Source organism: Fukomys damarensis, unplaced genomic scaffold (assembly GCF_012274545.1).
Source record: "Fukomys damarensis isolate Sample0158 unplaced genomic scaffold, DMR_v1.0_HiC HiC_scaffold_39, whole genome shotgun sequence".
Lineage (NCBI taxonomy): Eukaryota > Metazoa > Chordata > Mammalia > Rodentia > Bathyergidae > Fukomys > Fukomys damarensis.
Window position 1 is genome coordinate 81,348,995 of NW_022900951.1, and position 19,284 is coordinate 81,368,278.

General features: G+C 35.3%; 1 protein-coding gene and 1 pseudogene across 1 annotated transcript in view; one reads left to right on the plus strand and one right to left on the minus strand.

The window, feature by feature from the left end:
- The window catches only part of Il1rapl2 (interleukin 1 receptor accessory protein like 2), a 1,183,927-nt gene that overhangs the window by 378,636 nt on the left and 786,007 nt on the right, over positions 1–19,284 (plus strand). The window lies entirely within an intron of this gene.
- Positions 289–4,870, minus strand: LOC104859211 (annotated as a pseudogene).

A 19,284-nucleotide genomic window follows, 5' to 3' on the forward strand; every position in this document is an offset into this window, starting at 1 on the left:
TGCTGCTCCTAGACCTTGTGCTTTTAGGATTTGACTCTTCCTTGACAATTTGCCCGTTTTTCTAGCTTTTTTTATTCTAAAGAAGGCATGAATTTAAAAGATATCACTTCATATTTTGATTGCCTATATTTGAAAAATGACTAAAAGATCATGGCTCTATAGTAACAGGAAAAAATCATTTGTAGATGAAAGAAAGAGGAAGATATCTGTGTATATAAAAGAATCCCGAGAACTCTAGTCCCTCTGATGTAGTATAAGAAAATTCAGGGCAATCTGGACGCCTGTCATCTATCCTTCCACATACACAGGCTCGCTGCTTACAAGGTCTGTAGGCTGAAAAGAAAGAAGAAAAACAGCCAGAGGTCAAACATTGGTGCTCCTCAGTCAGATCACGTCTGGGCATTTCAGTTGACCCTCTGGAACCTCAGTCCTTGGCTGATTTTTTAATGTCTTACTTGACCAAAGATCTAAATTTGCCTTTCAGATTTATCTGAGTTGCTGGATCCCTTTTCTCCATCCACCCTGCAAAATATCTGTTTTATTGCTAGCCATGCCATACTATTAAAAGGCTGGTGTTGGTATGGCTTGATTCTCTTTACCATGCAGAATAGTTTTCAAGGCCTGTTATAGTCTCAGCTCAATTGTCAAAGCACCTGAGAGCTATTCCCTTGATCAGTTTATATAAAACAGCTTCCCTTCCACATTCCTGAAATAATACTGAGTCTATTTTTTTATTTTTCCATAAAATATATTATTAACTAGGATTACCTGGTATATTTGTTTACTGTATAATTTCCTCTGCTGGAATGTAGGAGTAGTAACCTTGTTTGCCTTATATTCAGCACTCTATTTCCAGCATCTAGCACAAAGCCTGTTTAAAAAGAGCTTCTAAATAAGTATTTTTGGCATAAGTGAATGAATGAAAAGAATGAATTCAGCAAATAGTGATTGAACATCAATTTTTTCTTGCACACGACTACTTAGTTTGAAAAATAAATACGACTGGCTTCCTAGAGAGTTTACTGACAGAAATAGCAGATTTTGAAAGGCTAATATGTGCTGTATTTCTTGTTGCTATTCCTGCAGTAGCAGCTCAAAAACTATTTCAGGCCCTTATGATATTTCCAAAGCACTCTTCAGAGCTGGAGGGTTTAGGTTGGCTTGCTTCAGATATGTTTATGGCTTCTTCTTTTTCTCTAACTTACTTTTTGGACAATTACACTTCAGAAACATTAGCATGCTTAACTCTGCCTCCTGCTATTGGCCCAAAATGATTTTGTTTTTGCTCATTTGTTTTGGTTCGTTTTTCAATATGCAAAGACTTTTATTTAAAATTCTGAAAAGTTAAGACTTAATTAACTCATCTATACCACTCCCATTATGAGGAGGAACAGCACTTCTAGGCTCATACACATCTGTATTTTTGGAACTCTGTAGGCACTTTAGAAGCGAAGCTTGGCTTCAAAATACAAACACTGGGAGCTCTGGCTCAAGCTTTTAATATTTTTTCCTCATTGAATTTATTGGTACATTCTAGGTAGACAGTACAGTTACATTCATTATTGATATCTTGTACCTTTACATGACAGGTCTTGGTTCTCATTTTTTCCCCTTGTCCCTGCCCACCCTTCACCCCTCCACCCTTCCCTATTTACACACACTTTATTTCCATTTTTTTTGTTTTCTCATGTTTTTTCTTTTCCCTTATTTCCTTTCCCCTACCCTTTCAAATTCCCCCACACCTCTAGCTCTTTTCTTCGAATATCACATTGTTAATTATACCATTTGGATCTTATTTACACTTTTAGTTTTTCACCAGAGAAACTTTTTGGTATCTATACATGTGTGTATTATTTATCTCACTTAAGAGTATGGCCTCAATATGCATCCATTCTCCTATGAATGACTCTAGTTTCTCATTCTTTATACATGAGTAGAAATCCATCTTATAGAAAAATCACATCTTCTTTATCCAGTCTCCAACTGATGGGCAGTTGGGCTGTTACCAAGTTTTAGCTATTACAAACTGTGCCACTATAAACATCCAATCTTTTAATATTAAAAAATTTCACTAATATACAAAAAACACGAAAGTGTTGACAGTGACAACATGTGAAATCCTGTGACTGAAAGTTGCCTCATGTGCACTCCATGGTGCACGTGCACCCGCCCACACACATTCTGGCATGGAAACATAAACTAATGCAAACCAGTTCTACTGAGATGTGCTGACTGTGTGTTCTCCACTCCACCAATCCAGACAGGTATCTACTCTGAACATTCAGAAACAAAAAGTGCACCGTCTTCCTAGGAACAGAAAAGCAGGCTTCTTTCTCACAATGGAGCAAAACTAACAAATCCAGCCAAAAAAGTATGGCATACTTAAATTCAGGGTAGTCATTCACAAGGATGGTCACAATTCCAGTAGAAGGAACAAATCCCTGGGTTTTCCCTACAACTCTTTTTTTCTCTGGTCAGTGTTTTCCTTTTTTGTAGAAGCCTCGATCAACAGCATTATTATTTCCTTTGGTCAAATATTTGATATGCCTGTTTTGCATTTCATGAATCTTTTTTTTTTTTTTTGAGACAGGGTCTCACTATGTAGTTGAGACTTACCTGGAACTCACTATGTAGCCCAGGCTGGTCTCGAGCTCATAGCGATCCTCCTGCCTCAGCCTCCTGAGTGCTGGAATTACAGACGTGCGCCACCACGCCCGGCTTGCCTTTTATGAATCTTTAAGACTTGGTGAACTATAGGAATCTCTCTTGCTTCTACACTTAAAACAGCAATTTCCCCCATGAGATCCCACTGTAGGATCTCCAACTTGATTTGTTAGGAGGAAGGGTAGGTTTCCTCTGTGAAACACAGGTTCCATGCTGCCACTGAGCAACACTACAATGGGACTTTCACTTCCAGTTATTACCATTAATCCCTTCCAGATCATTAGTGCTGAGGGGACAATCAGTCCAAAATTTAGGACTTGATAATACAGCTGCCTCTTGTTCATCTGCCTCACATCATCCAAAAATCTAAAGAGCGCATGGTTGGGGCCTGCAAGCAGGATACAGGTAGGAGAAAGGACATGACACTACCGCCACCGGGCAGAACCACAGGTGGACTGCCTGGTCTCAACAGACCAGACCCTGTAGCCCCAAAATGATCTTGAAGGTAGATAAATACATTTGGGAAGCTGAGAGCCAAGATTTCTACAATGTGCACCCAAAGGTTAAGGCCATTAGTACAATGAGGTTAAATCGATACTTTAATGGTGACTAAGGTATTTTAGTATTTATTTCTTTTCTATAAAAAGCAAATGTGAATTTGGGAAGAAATACTGTTCATTATTTATCCAAGTTTCTTATTGACAAGATAAAAAATAATTTGCTCCAAGTGCAGAGAGAACTCTAGATCAGCATTTATTACAAGCATTTATGACAAGCACAATAAAGGTCATTTAGTGCATGGTCTGTTTTAGGTAAGACACATGGTAAATGCTCTGTATGTACTTACTCTCAGAAGAAAATGAAGGATATTTTAGGGCAAAGGCTGACAGAAGTTTAAGGTTTTCTATACATTATTAGACATTTCTTTTCCTGGATAAAACATATCAACCTACAAGTTAAAGGACAGTAGAAGGTGCCATTTAAAAAATCTTAGTTGTGCTCTTTTAAATTGCTTTTCTTCAGGGTTCTGAGGTAACACTAAAATCTCTGCCTCTTAGCTTCAAAATTCACTCAGCGTCTCTAGACCTTTGCTTCGCCCATTTAGAAAATGTCTATCTAAATGGGTATTGGGTGATTATTACCTAATTTTCTTTAGATAATAGTTATACAAATGTTAGGCACTGTTTTGGTCATTGTTAATTACCCTCATTATTTACCAGAGTTTCCTCATTCTTAAAAGGTGCTAAGAGTAATCACTTCTCATTACATAGCTACCTGCAAGAATCAAGATACCCACATGTCTGAGAGACTTGGTGACCAGATGTCATAGAGTTTGTTAGATCTGGTAGCATTTTAGCCATGTGATTTCAAAAGTGAGATCTGGTCTTAAACAAGGCATGATAATGTTGTCCAGGTTTTACTATGTGCATTTTGGGCTTTATTTTTTTAAAGTCATACAATATATTATCTTAATGTTACAAGCTTTTCTGAGGCTTAAGACAGTAGTGAACATATATTTGCTCTTCCAAGAGGTTTCACCATAAATCTAATTATTCCTATGTAATTGCACTTCACACAGTAATGATATTAGCATTGTTGCAGAAGGAATTGGCAAGTGACACACACATAGAGAGAAGCTGAATGGAAGTAAAGTAATAAAGGTTTATTCTGCCAGCAAAAATCGAATCACAGTCAAAAAGGCAGTGCCAATGATCGACCTCCTATTGGGTTGCAGCTTCCTCTTTTGTAGGTTTTACAGCTATGATCGCATTTAGGTGGTTACATTTCATTTCCTCAATTCACATTACCCATGTATAATATTACAGTAACAAGACAGTTCACTTTAACCCAGACATAACAATTCCTTGTAGTTAGGAAGTTTACCTTAAGATTTGTCTAGCTATCTATTCTAGTGCACAGGAAGTGGGTGTTCAAGGTTAAAGATGAGGCCAGATGTCCCACTTCATGGTAAATGCTTCTGGTGTCTGTTAATTTTCAACTAAACAAAGTAGACTGCTGTTAGAGACAGCAGAAGTCATTTTACATTTTCCTAACATTTTGTAGGTTTTTATATCATTTACAGAATTTCCCTGTATCAGTATAACAGAATATTTTTTCCTTCAGGTATGTTGAACGTGGGCTGCAGACATCTGGAAAACATTTCTGTATCTAGGCATTCCTCATGGACAATGCCCTCACCTGCCATCTAAATTAGAAATCATAGCTGAATTGTCTTATTCCCTCAGAGGAAATGGATTCCATCTCCCTGGATCCAATAGCATATCAGCAGTTTACTACTTTATATTTCCTCTACATCCATCCTGCTCTTTCTTTTTTTTATTATCAGAAACCTCTACAGTAGGTTCTGATCTCCTGCTGAGTGGTATGGTGCAAAGCTGAGAGAAAAACTAAAAGACAGAACTAAAGAGACAGAGAAACAGAGAGCCAGGACAGCCAATACTGCACAATATTCAAAGGCACTGGTCAGTCGAAGGCACTGATTTTTACTGCTAATCAATTGGGGGAAAGGTGAACTACATGCAAAGACAGGCAGTTGTGCAATTGCTATGGATACTAATGCTGACAAGGCTTGTATAGGAAAAAACAAAGCATTTTCAAATTAGGGACAAAATAGGCAAAATGTAGGGCTATAATCAGAACCTTGTTCTTCTAGTTAAGAAGGTTTAAATCATGGGAAGAGAATTTGGGTGTGAGTCACTCTGAGCTAGGCAGGTAGTCTTCAGCTGGAGTTGCTTGTCAAGCCAGTTGTGGGGTTAACCCTTTACAGCCTGCCTTGAGCATAATTAATAATCTGGTCCACCACACTTTTAGAAACTGAGTTTCTTTTAATCCCACATTAAGATATTTTTATATAACATTAAGCATAAGGAAGATATATTTGCAAATAAAAAAATCTTTCAATTATATAATATTCATTTTACACATACACCATGAAAACAATAAGCTTTTTGTGTTTTCCTGTGTGTGTGATTATGCAAGCAGATCATACCTATGAACTTATGATGAATTTACAGGTACATTTGATGACCATACTGGATATGGTCATGTGCACATTATTTCAAATTCTCTGATAAACCTAGTTTGAGTATGATAATTGCCAATAACTGCTTTTCAGAACTGCTATCCATTTATATTCACTCATTCAAACAAATTTCTAAACAAAAGCTTAAAGGAAACTTTTGATTTTGTATGAGAAATATGCATATAATTGACTTTTCATTTTATGTCTTCGTACTATATTGTGCCAGGGATTCATTTCTTTTGTATTCAAGAAAAAGAATAAATGACTTTCTACTCATTACCCTATGTGAATCAACATCGAAGACATGCAGATGTGATTTGTGAATAGTAGTGAGAACAATATGTCACACTGTATGTCCAAGGAATGCCCATGATAAATGTGCAGAAATACTAAAAGACATATAACAAACATCAAATATTCTATTTTCCTACCTTCCTTCCTTCCATTCTTCCTTCCCTTACTTCCATCCATCCACCCATCCATCCATCCCTCCATCCATCAATCCTTCATTTATTTATAGTAAGCAGTCTTTTATTAGGCCACAGGGACAAGAGACTCATAGCCTCATTGTGAAATGACAGAAATCTATAGGTAGGTTTATTGGGTATTGGTCATAGCCCTAAAAATGTATTTGGTAATTGTTTCCTGTGCTTTAACTCTACTTTTATTTGACATTTGCTTTCATGTATTTATTTATCAGAGCACAGAAGTACAGGTAATTGAATGGTTTATAAGTTAATTCACAAGCTTGACTTGTTTTAGAAAAATTGTGTCACATTTAATCAAATGAATTATTTTCTTTTGCATTTTAAAACAATTTCATACTTGCTTATAATATATTTTGGTCATTAAAATACCTCTGTTACCTTTCCTTACATCCCCCCACATTTCCTAACTTTTATAATAATAATACTTCTTCAACTTTCATGTCATCTTTTTAAAAAATTCTACATATTAGGGAAAACATGCTTGTCTCCTGGGTCTATCTGACATATTCCTTTTAAATATATAGCTGCTTTCACAGAAAATAGCTAGGGCTACCAAAATAGAGGACATGGAAACCAGACATTAAGGTGAAGATGAAGTTGTAGATGCCTGGGCATAATTTACTATCTTATAATCTGCAGAGTTTGGTTTTAACAGATGGGAGATAAAACCCTATTTTTGCATACGGTAATGATTTGGAACTGAGACTGGTAGTTTAATCTCTAAAGAGATATATTCATTAGAAATGATGGAATAAAAGGTCTATAAGGATGAATATAGGGTAATTTTATGTACAGACTATCTTGTTCTTGGTTCTGTGAGGTAAAAGTGGGAAATACAAAAATACAAAAATTTAAGTCTGCCCTTATTCAGGAATAGAGTTCAAATCTGAAATATCTGTGTATCATCCTGGAAACTTAAAGCAGAACAAATAAGTGATTCCAGATTTCTTTCATGATAGGACTCTTGCAAGATACAATGATAATTTCTTTCTGGAGAATTTAATCTTAAACTAGATCTTGCCTATTTGTAGGGATCTCCACAAATAAAGTCACCATAAACATAAACTCATGATCCAAAGTTATAAACCCACGCTGAAAACAAGTCATGTTGAGGTAAACTCAGCAGAAACAAACAAACAAACAAAAAAACCCAACAGAATTAGACCATTATATCACATATGTAAATTATATACTAAATTTAACAATTATATTTAAAGTATATTCATAAATCAAGTAGAAAGCACAATTAAAAGTATATTTACAGAAGAATCAAATGTATTTTAATGACATGAAAAACTCAGTGGATGAAATAAGCACATTAGATACATAGAATTAATGAGCTAGCAGAAAAATTTGAAGTTAGTTTCTGACTGTATACAGAAAGAGAAACATAAAAGATATAGAAAACATGGAGGATAGAAAGACAGAAAATGTCATATATCTAATTGGGGTTCCAAAAGCAAAGGTGTTATTGATAGACAGATGATTTTCAAACAGATAATGGCTGAGAACTTTCTTTGATGAAAAATATAAAGCTTTAGGTCAAATTAATAATAAATTTACAAAGTGGAAAAAGAAGTCATCACCTTTGCATGCAGTACTAAAAGTGTAGAGCAATAATATTATAAAAATATGAACTTTTTAAAAATAAATTTAAAAATACTCCTTAACTCTGTGTCCAAATTAGGTAAATTATCATAGAATAAGAATGGTATATAGAAAGCACAAAGTAAAAAGGTGGAATACATCAGTAATTACAAAAATGTAAGTGTAATAATGTAATGAACTGAATTGACGCCTGTTTTAAGGTTAGATATTTTTTTAAAGTGTAGGTTACTTAAAAACGTCTGAAATATAAGACGTATGGAAACATTAAAATTAAAAAGATGGATAAATTCCAGGTAAATACTAATGCACCCTATAAATACATAATTATATATCATAAAGATAACCTTAAGATTAATTTAAACAAGCATAAGAGGAAAAATAATACTCCTACATAAGATTAAGAATTCTGTTCCAGTTTAGCCCTTTTCTTCCTATTTCACATTGTAACTTACACCATTTGTATCTTATTTACACTTTTAGTTTTTCACCAGAGAAACTATTTGTTATTTACACATGTGTTTCTTATTTATTTCACTTAAAAGTATGGCTTCCACATGCATCCATTCTCCTATGAATGACTCTAGTTTCTCATTCTTTATGGCTGAGTAATATTCCATTTTGTAAAAAAAAACACATCTTCTTTATCCAGTATACAACTGATGGGCCATTGAACTGTTTCCAAATTTTAGCTATTGCAAACTGTGCCTCTATAAACATGGGTGCGCATAAACTGTACCACATACTTACAAAGTACCAATAAACTCAGTGAGAAAAAAAATTCTGTTCAGGAATGTTAATCATGGTAGACTAGAGGCAGGAGCACTCAGGAGACCTTCAGAATGTTTTCAACTAAGGCCCATAGGTACTTGGATACTGGGGGCAAATGAATAATAACCATGGGAAGGCAATTTGAAAGGGAATCCCTTCAAATGAAATATAGTAATAGGAATCCTTAGAGTTAGAAGCAGGCTGTCTTTTTGCTCCCAGCATTACTTATAGCTGAGGTCCAGTGAATGCACCATTTTGTGAAAAGTTCAAATCCCCCAAGGGAAAAAGCTTAGTGCAGCAGCAGTTGTTGGTCTGGCAAAAAGAGCCTAGACTACCAGCTACCACCCATTGCCCATCCCACTTGTGCTAACTCTCTTCCCACCAAGAGATGGAGTCCTGTAAGTGAGATAGTCACAAAAAAGGGCCTGGTCAAACAGGGTAAAATAAAGCATAAACCAAGGAAACATTTAGAAGATAAAGACTGAGTTAAGATCTGTAAGACCAAGGGCAGAGAGGAACAAAAGACACAGTCCTAATTTCAGATCTGGAACCAAACATTGAAGGAAGTATGAGACAGTGAGAATCACAGGGGCTTGCAGTGGCTGTGACTGGTTGGAGACAGAGGTGGAAAAAAAAAACAAAAAAACAAAACACAGGCACCTTCTCACTGCTTCTCCAAGTGCCACTGAGCTCTGTGTCCCTGCTGGATCCCTCCCGCTATGCTCCAAATGCTACTCAGTTTCACACAGAAAGGCTTCTTCCATGGAGCCATAAAAGCCACTAAATTCAAGGGCTGGAAAGAGATCCACAGTGAAACTAGCAGCCAGGCATGAGATCACTGTGTGGAGAAAACCCAAATCAGCACCTTTCTGAGGCTATTTTCTCTAGCCACCAGAAACCACTAAAATTCAGGTTTAGATTGAAACCTGAAAAATATGAATATTGCTTTGATTTGAGAGTAAAAGGGGCAGAGAAAAGTTACCAGAATGGTGTACAGGGACAGGATTACTGTAAACTGCCTGAACACAGAGAAGAATTGAAGTTATTGGCCAGAGAAAGGCTGGGGGGAGGGACTGGCACATAATTAGAAACCAAGGTTGCAGAGGTGAATTGGGTGGATGAAACAGCACAGCCTGTCACTGAATGGAGCACTGGTGACCCACCAACATTCTGGGGCCCCTGATCTAGGTGCCTTTTGTATATTTGTGTGTGTGTGTGTGTGTGTGTGCGTGCGCACACGTGCATGTGTGTGTGTGTGTGTGTGTGTGCATGTGTGTATGTATGTTATTTCCTGGTTTGATTTTATTCAATGGCAGAGACTTTGTATATTTGTGTATATAGTTTTAGTGAGATATATATTTTTTTCTGCTGTTGGTAAAGCGTTAAGTCACATATGCCTACTTCTTCCTTTCCTGACTTTTGGTTCAACAGTTGGATAAGATATCCCTGTCTTTCCTCTCAAATCTTTATTACATTATCCTTTCCTTACCTTCATTATTCCTCCCCTTATACCTTTCCTTTTTTCTCATTGAGTTTATTGGTACATTTTAGGTATGCAATACAGTTACATTCATCATTGGGATCTTATACCTTTACATAATGTATCTTGGTTCTTATTTTTCCCCCTACCCCTGCCCTCCCTTCACCCACTCCAACCTTCTCTATTTACAAAGACTTTGTTTCCATTTTTTCTGTTTCTCATATTTCTCTTTTCCCTCCTTACATTTCCCCTGCCCTTCCCACCTCCTATTCAGCTTTAGACTTTTTCTTCATATTACACAATAGTAATTATACATTTTGATCCTTATTTACGCTTTTAGATTTTCACACCAGAGAAACTATTTGGTATTTACACATGTGTTCACTATTAATTTCACTTACGAGTAAGGCCTCAATGTGCATCAATTTAGCTATAAATGTCTCGAGTTTCTCTGTCTTTATTGCTGAGTAGTACTCCATTTTATTACAAAAAAATAACCACATCTTCTTCATCCAGTCTCAATTTGATGAGCAATTTGGCTGTTTCCAGGTTTTGGGTACTACAAACTGTGCCACTATAAGCATGGGTGAGCATGTATCACTGTAGTATGACTCTTAATTATGTTGGAAAGATACCCGGCAGAGGAACAGAGGGGTGAATGGGACTTCTAATCCTTGTTGGTTGAGGTATCTCCATATTGATTTCCATATTGGTTGCACTTGTCTGCACTCCCACCAACAATGAAGAAGCATTCCTTTCTTTCCACAATCCTGCTAGTATCAGTTATTGGTTGAATTCTTGATAGCAGCCATTCTTTCTGGGGTGAGGTGGAAATTCAGTGTTGTTTTCATCTGCCACTCTCCAATGACCAGTGATATTGAATATTTTTATTTGCTGCTTTAATTTATTTGTCTGAGAAATGTCTCTTCATTTCAGATGCCCATTTTTGAATTGGATTTTTATATTTGGGGGGTCTGATTTTTTTTAATTCTTTATATATTCTAGATAGTAGACCTTTTTCTGAGGAACAGCTGGTAAATTTATTCCCACATTGTAGGTTGTCTCTTAGCTCTTGGTGGTTTATCTTGAAGTGAAGAAGCTTTTGAAAAAGATGAGATCCCAACTGTAGATTCTTTGTGCTAGTTGCTATACTACTGAGGATTTGTTCATAAAGTCTTTCCCTATGCCAGTGTCTTCAAGAGGTCTACCTAACCTCTTCTAGCAGGTTTAGTATTTCTGTTTTCATATTTAGATCTTTAATCCACTTGGATTTTGGTTTAGTGAATGGTGAAAGATAGGGATCTAGTTTTAATCTTTGGCAAGTTGAAATCCAGTTTTTCCAACATCATTTGTTAAAGAGGCTATCTTTCCTCCAGTGAGGGTGGTTGGTTCCTTTGTTAAAGATGAGGTGCAAAGTATGCCTAGAGTTATTTCTGAATCATCTAATCTATTCCACTGATCCTCAGGTCTATTTCTTTGCTATTACCATGCTGTTTTATCACAATGGCTTTGAAGTACGGTTTCAAGTTGGGGATCATGATATACTTTGCCATTTCTCTGTTGCCTAGAATGGCTTTTGCTATATGGGTCTCTTTTCATTCAAAATTAATTTTGTATTGTTTTTTCTAGTTCTATGAAAAATACTGTTGGGATTTCAACAAGGACTGCATTGAATCTGTGTAGCAGTTTTGGAAGTATGGCCATTTTCACTATTTTGGTTCTTCCTACCCAGGAACAAGGGATGTCTTTCCATTTTCTTATATCCTCTTCAATATCTTTTCTTAGAGTGTTATAATTCTCAATGTAGAGATCTTTTTGCTTCCTTCATTACATTGATTCCTACATATTTCATTTTTATGAATGTTATTGTGAAAAGAATTGTTTCCCTAGTTTTTCTCCCAGTGAGTGTGTTATTTGCGTAAAAGAAGGCTCTTGATTTTTGAGTGTTGACCTTGTATCCAGCTACTCTATGAATCTGTCAATTAAGTCTAGAACTCTTTTGGTGGTGTTTTTTGGGTCTTCTATGTAGAGTATCATATCATCAGCAAATAATGACAGTTGAACATTCCAATCTTTATTGCTTTTATTTCTTTCTCTTGTCTAATTACTGTGGCTAATGTTTCCAAAACTATATTGTACAGGAGTGGCGGACATCCTTGTCTTGTTTCTGATTTTAGCATGAAGATTTTCATTATGTGACCATGTAGTATGATGTTGGCTGTTGGTTTTTCATAGATAGCCTTTATCAAGCTGAGATAAAGACCATCTATTCCAGTTTTTTGTACAGTTTTTATCATTAATGAGCGTTGAATTTTGTCAAATGCTTTTTGTGCACCTATTGAGATGTTCGTTTGGTTTTTGTCCTTGATTCTGTTAATATAGTATACTACATTTATTTATTTACATATGTTGTGCCATCCTTGCATCCCTGGGATAAATCCAACTTGCTCAGGATGTATAATCTTTTTGATGACCCTCTGTATTCTGTTTGCCAGTATCTTATTGAGCATTTTTGCATCTATGTTCATTAGGGAGATTGTCCTGTAGTTTTCTTTTATCATTGGGTCATTCCCTGTCTTGGGAAGCAAAGTAACACTTGCTTCTAGGAATGAATTTGAAAGTATTGCTTCCATTTTCAATTTGGTTGAAAAGTTTAAAGAGCAGTGGCAATAGTTCTCTAAATGTCTTCCAGAATTCAGCAGTCAGTCCATCAGGACCTGGGCTTTTCTTTATTGATAAATTTTTAATTACATTTTCAATTTCACTAATTATAATTGAGGTATTTAGAATTTTATATTTTCTTTTTTCAACTTTGGTAATTCATATGTATCTAGAAATCTGTCCATTTCTTCTATGTTTTCCATTTTATTAGAGTACAGGTTCTCAAAGTAGTTATTGATGATCCTCTGGGTTTCTACTGGATCTGTTGTGACTTCACTTTTTTTTTCCTAATTGCATGGATTTGAGCCATTTCTTTCCTTTTTTTGGTAAGGTTGGCTAAGTGGTTATTGATTTTATTCATTCTTTCAAAAACCCAACTCTTCGATCCATTGATTTCTTTGTATCTTTCTCTTAGTCCCTATTGCATTGATTTCTGCTCATATTTATAATTTCCTTTCTTGTACGAGCTTTAGGTTTCTCTTGCTCTTTTTTTAGGAGCTTAAAATTCAGCATTAGGTTTATTTGAGCTCATTCTGTTTTCCTAGTTTTGGCATTCACTGCTATAAATTTCCCTTATAGAACTGATTTCATTGTGTCCTACAGATTCTTGTATGTTGTATTAGCATTATCATTTACTTGAAAAACTTGTCTAATTTCTTCTTTACTTTCCTCTATGACCCATTCGTTGTTCAGGAGAGTGTTATTCAATTTCCATATTTTTTGTGAAATTCTTGCAGTTTCTTTTGCTATTGATCTCCAGTTTAATTTCACTATGAGGGCTGGGGATTTAGCTCAGTGGTTCTGGAGCCTGCCTTGCAAGTGCAAACACCTGAGTTCAATCCCCAGTACTACAAAAAAAAATGCACGATGGTCTGACAATATGCATGGGTTAGCTTCAACTCCTTTGCATTTATTTAAATATGTTATTTGAGCTAGTATGTATTCTATTTTGCAAAATGACCCGTGTTCAACTAAAAAGAATGTATATTCTGATTTTTTTGTGCAGCACTCTGTAGACATCTATTAAGTTCATTTGTTCAGAACCTTTGTTCAGTTATATTACTTTGTTTTTGATTTTTTGTCTGAATGATCTAGTTGTGACTGTGTGGTATTAAGATTCTCCACTACAATTATATTAGTGCTTATTTCTGTTTTCGTGTCACTTAGCATTTGTTTTGTATAGTTGAGAGCTTTAGTATTTGGTGCATATATATTTATGATTGTCATCTCTACCTCTTGGATTTTTCCCTTTAAGAGGATGTAGTGACCTTCTTTATCTCTCTTAATTAGTTTTGGTTTGAAATTTACTCTGTCTGCAAATAAGATAGCTACCACTGCTTTTTTTCAGGTTCCTGTTGCATGGAGAACTGTTTTCCATTCTTTTACTTTCAGTCTGTGAGTTTCTTTTTGAACTAAGTGCATTCCTTTTATACAACATTTTGTTAGATTTTGCTTCTTAATCCATTCTGTCATTCTATTTCTGATTGATGAATTGAGGCCATTAACATTGATGATTATAACTGATATGTATTGACTAATCATCATCATGTTATTTTCCTGTTGTTGGCCCTTTTTAATTTTTCCCCCTCTCCCTTTAATTTTTTACCTTGCCTGGTAGATTTGCTCTGTTGGGCCTCATGGAATTGTCATCTTCATTGTCTTTTTCTGCAATATTGTTTAGAATTGTTGGAGTGTTGGTTTGGTATTTATGAAGTGTCTCAGATGTTCTTTGTTATGGAAGTATCTTATTTCCCCATCAATTTTGAAATATAGTTTTGCAGAATATGTCAGTTTAGTTTGGAGGTTGTTTTCTTTTAGGGCTTCAAATACCTCACTGCAGACTCTCCTTGACAAAAGTTTGTGTTGAAAAGTCTACTGCTTTGCATGTGATTTGTTTCTTTTCTCTAAGTCCTTGTATTAGTTTGTTCTTCTGTAGAATTTCTGGGATATTGATTATTATATGTCTAGGTGTAGATTTTTTTTGATCATGGATAATTTGAGTCCTATATGCCTCACTTATCTGTATGTCAAATTCTTTTGCTCTGTTTGGGAAGTTTTCTGTCATCAATTCTGTGAACAGTTTTTTTTTTTATATATATATCGTTTGTACTTCTCGTGCTTTTTCATGGACTCCTATCAGTATTATATTGTGTTTTTGCCTCATCTAGGAGCTCTTGGGTTGATTTCTCATGGTCCCTTAGTATTTTTAAGAGATCTCTCTTTCATGGTCCATGACCACCATCCTGTCTTTTATATCTGATATTCTGTCTTCAAATTGGTTCAGCCTGCTGTGTGTGCTTTCAAGAGAATTTTTAATCTCCTGGATATATATTTGAATCTGTTTCATGGATTCCATTTCTTTCTTATGTTCAGCATTTATGGTTTCCATTTATTTCCTATGCTGGGCATTCATGGCTTCTATTATGATCCTGAACTCATGTGTTTTTTTTTAAATCTGCTTCTGTTCTAGAGTCTGTAATCATGTCTTTTATTTTGATCACCATCTCTATAGTTATCTTGGAAATTATTTCTGTTTTGAAGTTTTCTAGAGCCTCATTCATCTGTTTTGTTACTTCCTGTGCTATATTGGTGTAGGGTGTCCAGGTTGTTGATCATCAGACTTTTCCACCTTGTTTTCCCTAGAATTTGCCTTTGGTAAGGTGGCAGCCTGTGTTTGTGCCTTGCTTAAGTGTCTTGTCATTTCTAATTTTGTTGCTGGTACTGTCCTTGGTTTAATTCCTGGGTTAATACTTTGATGTTCCTGATATAGTTGGCCTTTAGGTTTTGAGTCTCTAATGACTGAGGCAGTATCATTTTCATTATACCAGGAAGACAACTGATTAGCTCATTCACAACACCTTAGCCCAGGTGATACAATCAGCAACACAGTAACATCAAGCATGGTTTAGAAAATGTCACTTTGATCTAGCTATTAATCTATCACCTTTAACTGTGTGAATTAAATCAAAATCAAGGCTGGAGCTCTGGACGATGGTCTTTATGACACCCTGTGCCTCTGTGATGTGAATCCATGTATCAGCACAGCCAGTCAGCCAGAGGCTTGGTGGGGGTGGTGGCTGCAGGTACCTGCCAGCCTCAGCTCCTAACTGGTCTCCTCATGCTGGTCAGAGACCTGGCCAGTGAGGGGGTTAGCAGCCCAGCTCCACGTGGCTCTCCCACTCCCCTTTATAACTTTTCTTATCTCTCAGCTTCTGCCCTTTATCCTCACCCATTCTACTTAATCCTTTCTTTTGTGCATAGACTATTAAAATTAATCTAAACATTAAAGTACCTTACCATTTTTCATTAAGTTCCCCCTCACCCAGTGTTGTCTTACAGGATTTCCAAAATTAATGTTTCTTTTAGTCATTAGTTAGAGTTGATGTTCCTGTATTCTCCTTGACTACCTACTTAAAGTCTCTTCTTCAATGTCTTCCTTCTTATACTCTCACAAGTGTTCCCACCCTTTCCCTTCTCTTCCTGTATATGTAACTATTTTATTTTTTCAACTACTTTATTTTATTTGTTTATTTATTTATTTTTATTTTTGGTACCTGGGGTTGAACTCAGCTCCTTACTCTTATGAGATAGTCGGTAGAACCACTGAGCTAAACCCCCAGCCCTCATGTAACTATTTTAAAATTTTAGTTTTCCTTTCCTGTTTTCAAGTGTATGTTGGGACAGGTATGAAGGAAATGTCAGGTAAATGACTCAAAAATATTTAAAATGTATGGCAAGATCAGAGAAGTAAAAAATAAGCATATATATAAGATACTCAATGAGCTCAGACAGGATGTGAATAAGCACATACCATATTTAACTAATATAATGTTTGTCAAGCTGAAAAAGGACATAAACAGCTAATTATAGTAAGGAAGTCAGTGAAGGCTATGAAATATCACTTTATTAAAGAATAAAAGATTATGAAAAATATCAAACAGAACACTGGAAAGGAAAAGGATAATTGAATGCCATGGCAGTAGACACAAGCAATCAGAAGAGAAAATTTCAGGGCCAGAATGCAAGAATGATACAGCAGATCACTTACTCAGAGATACTCTAAAAAAAAAAAGAAATCAAAAATATTTGATTTAAGACCTTCTAGATGATGCTAAAGTAACTAAACCAAAAATGTAAGTATCAAGTAATGGACAGAGAAAGATGACAAAGTTACAAAAAATCATTCACCAAAATCACTCCATAAAACTTCTAAATCTGAAGCTTGAAAGATGATCCAGGTAAATAAGCTGGTTAGAACTCCAAATAGATACAAGCAGGAAAGAACCTCTACAGAACACATCACATTCAAAGTTTCAGAAATCCAAATTCGAGATAGAATGCTAAATGGGATTACCCCCAAAAATGTTAAGTAACACTTAAAGGCAAACCTGTTAAAGTAACAGAAGGTTTCTCAACACAAACTTTAAGACCAAGCCATTAAAGAAAATAAATGTCAATCCAGATTACTTTATTCTCCAAAAGTGTCCTTCAAAATTGATGGAAAAATGAAAGCATTACATGACAGATACTAAATAAATTCATGCCTATAAAACCAACATTGCAGAAGATATTCAAGGGAATAATAAAAATTAACAGCAATGCCAACATTATAAAAGAGCCCAAAGGAAAGAGTATATTTGAGAGAGTTAAGCAAAAGGAAAATAGAAATGAATAAGCACTGAAAAGTACAATAACAAAAATTAGTAAATATCTGTCAATATTAATACTCAGTATATATGGTCTTAACTACTCAAACAAAAGACATAAATTGGCATATTGAATCATAAAACAATACCCAACAAATAGGATTATATCAAATTAAACAACCTTCTGTACAGCAGAGGAAACAACTTGCAGAATGGGAAAAAATGCCATTACTCCACAAGCAGGGGACCAACAATTATAATATATAAAGGACTCAAAAAATTAGACCCAACAAATTAAAAGACCTAATAAAAATGGGTAATTGAAATTAGTAGGCACTTCTCAAAAGAAAAAGTAAAAGTGTCCAATAAGTACATGAAAAAATGTTCAGCATCTTTGGCTAATAGGAAATACAAATCAAAACACACTGAGTTCTGTCTTAATCAAAAGTATATCATGAAAGGAGGGCAGGGATAAGGGGAAAAATGAGAATGAAGACCTATTATGTAAAGGTACAGGATCCCAATAATGAATGTAACTGTATTGTATACCTAGATTGTACCAATATACTCAATAAAAAGAAAAAAAAAGGATGTCATCAGAGATTCAAAAGAACAAATACTAGTGAGGTTCTGAGGAAAAACAAACCCCTTTACATTATTGATGAAAATGTAAACCATTACAACCAGTATGGAAATCAGCACAGAGATTACTTGAAACAAGACCCCCTAATATCCAGGGCCATGCACCAGTAGTGTTCTACGGCATTTTACAAACTTCATTGCAGAGAGGAAAGGGAACATTGGAAGATGAAGTAAAGCTTCATCTGTATTTACAGCTGCTCTCCATCAAGTGAATTATGACCTGAGCTCTACTATCTTTTACATCAGTGGCTAGTTTAGATCTTCATAGCATGAATTCTGTTAACTGCACATATGAGGGATCTAGCTGGTGCGTGCTTTATGAAAATTTAATTTCTGATTATCTCAGGTGGAGGTGAGGCTAGAGAATGTAATTACTGTATATTACCATCACATATCAATTTTTTTAAAGTGAAAAAATTGTTTTCCATGAGGCACTCTGATGCCAAAAATGTTGGAGACAACTGCCTCAGAAATTCTAAAAATTGAGCCTGGGATTTAGCTCAATGGTTCTGCTACCTGCCTCACAAGCAGAAAGATGCAAATTCGATCCCTGATACACACCCCCCACAAATCTAAAAGTAGTAATTTCATTTGACCCACCTATACATCTCTGGGGTATCTTCCCAAAAGAGATAAAGTCGTCATACTACAGAGATACATGCATATCAATGTTTGTAGCAGCAAAAATTCATAATAGATAAATTATAGAAAAAGCCTAGATGCCCATTAACAGATGATGGATAATAACAATGTGGTGTAAATATACACAACAGAAATTCCACCATAAAAGATAAATTTGATTCATTTGTTAGAAAATGTTTGGATCTTGAGACTATACTGTTAGGTGAATTTCATCATACACATAATGTTAAATATTGCATGCTTTGTTGCATTTAAGAAATCCAAAATATAAACAACTTAAAAAGCAAAATAAAGAAGAGATACAATAAGAATCAAGGAGGTAGACTTTGTGGCGAAAAGGAAAGCTATCTGGAGAATGGAGGGATAGAAAACTGATAAAATGATTAAAATATGTTATATACATATGAATTATCCAAAATAAATGCAATTATTATATACCAAAATATATCTTCCTAAAATAAAATTTAAAACTAACAATTAAGTTCATATCAGGTGTGGTGGTGAACAATTTTAATCCCAACACTATGGAAATCTGGGTTAGGGTGACAGTGAGTTTGAGTTGAGCCTGGTCCACTTAGTGACACAGGGAAAACCTGTCTAAAAAAGAAAGAAATATATATATAAAATATATAGCCTATATAT